The sequence below is a fragment of the Austrofundulus limnaeus genome, unplaced genomic scaffold, assembly GCF_001266775.1.
Source record: "Austrofundulus limnaeus strain Quisiro unplaced genomic scaffold, Austrofundulus_limnaeus-1.0 Scaffold302, whole genome shotgun sequence".
NCBI lineage: Eukaryota > Metazoa > Chordata > Actinopteri > Cyprinodontiformes > Rivulidae > Austrofundulus > Austrofundulus limnaeus.
Genome location: NW_013952704.1, coordinates 531,290 through 532,936, shown reverse-complemented (window position 1 = coordinate 532,936; position 1,647 = coordinate 531,290). Strand labels below are relative to the sequence as shown.

The window sequence follows — 1,647 nt, the reverse complement described above, 5'->3', positions numbered from 1 at the left end:
CATTAGCACCTCTAGTAATATTTTTACTGAGAAAAATGTTGACATGTTCAATACTTATTTTATCCGCTGTATGTATCCCATTAATTAAAGATCCCTTATATTACTGTTGTCATCTACACAAGGATAAAATAATTTAAGTTGAGACTGAGAAAAAAAAATCTTTTAGTTTTTCCAAATTGTAGTGGTGCTGAAAAGCCTGACCGCCTAGGATTTCTGCCCAAGGCGGAAGGTGATCAAAAACAATCACAACTATTTATAAACAACTGTATTTATATAATGGAAAAAATTCCTGATATGAATCTTGTAGTGTTCAAGTGTGATGGTCCCTCAAAATGGCCGCCACTTGGCCGGAAGTGGGACCTGCAGAGACCTTTGGATCATATGTACCACACAGGACAAGAGGAGGGTTCTTCAGAACCTCCATCCCGTCAGGATGAGCTCCAGAGTCAGAGCTTCCTGCTGCTTAACAGCATCACTTATCGTCGTATCAGAAATACAATTTACGATTACAACACATGATACACAAGGAGGGACGCTGAGCCCTTTAACAAACACCCGGAAGTTAGCATTCGAGCCCACCCTGCTAGCTAACAATTGAACCTGTGCTAAGCTAACATCTCAGGTTACCGGACTAGTTGTTAAAACTAAACTGCGAAGTTATAAAAAAAAATGGCTGAAGGAATAAAAACATTGTATCGTATGAAACTCAGCTATATAACAAAACTACTACTACTAAACTTCTTAGCTAAAGATGAACTTTCTCGTTGTATTAGCTGTCTACTCTCCTCTTATAATAAACTACTATAAATTAAATCTGAGCAGTTGGACTACAGCGGAGCAGCAGGTCGAGGATGATGATGATGCAGCTGTCCGATCCTATCCGGAGACAACTGCGATGTCGATCGAATGTAAAGTTTCTAAACAAACAGAGTCTGCAAACAGTGAAGCAAGATAAAAGCCGCACTTACCGCTGTATTAAATATCACAGAGTTTTGGTGTAGTTTGATGAGCGAAGACTCTCCTCCTCTGTTAGCTAGGTTTAYTGCCACAGTGCATGCTGGGAACACGGGCTCAAACTCACAGGGTGTGTTCCATTTGCATCACCCGGATAATGACCTGGGCAAAGTTGAGGACGGATCGTTTGCAAGCGGGAGGAGACATCGTCTTAAATTGGAAAATCAGACACAAGCTGTCTGCCCATTCTAAGTTTATTATATCATCAACAGCTGACAAATGAAATGCGCAACAGAGACATGAATAAAAACACTACAAATTCCCAAAGAGTTAACACAAAGTCTGTAAATTATTAGCAGATTTACTGACTTTATTCATAATGTTTGAATCGGCCCAACTTTGTTTTGCTTTCACATCAGTCAGTGCTTATTTGCACATCTGTCCGCGGATCTGAGCAGCTGATGCCTGCCGAGTGTAAACTCCGCCTACCCAGCTAGCCGCTTCTCCACCCGGTCTGAAAATGGTGCGTAGCCACATATTGATGACTCCACCAATCATCAAGCATTTAAAATCAATTAAATTATGACTTATGTCTTCCCTCTTTTGACACGGTATCTATTTGTTCTGGTAATGAAATATATTTCAAATTATTATTAATTATTACCAAATAATGTATATATATATACACTCACC

The 1,647-nt window shown here is 39.6% G+C and overlaps 1 protein-coding gene across 1 annotated transcript in view; it reads right to left on the bottom strand.

The window, feature by feature from the left end:
• ro60 (Ro60, Y RNA binding protein) overlaps positions 1-1,124 on the bottom strand; it is a gene marked incomplete in the record, with an annotated part of 27,463 nt that extends 26,339 nt beyond the window's left edge. Inside the window, 1 exon segment of the mRNA XM_014021711.1 lies at positions 969-1,124.
• Between the last annotated feature and the right edge of the window lie 523 nt (positions 1,125-1,647).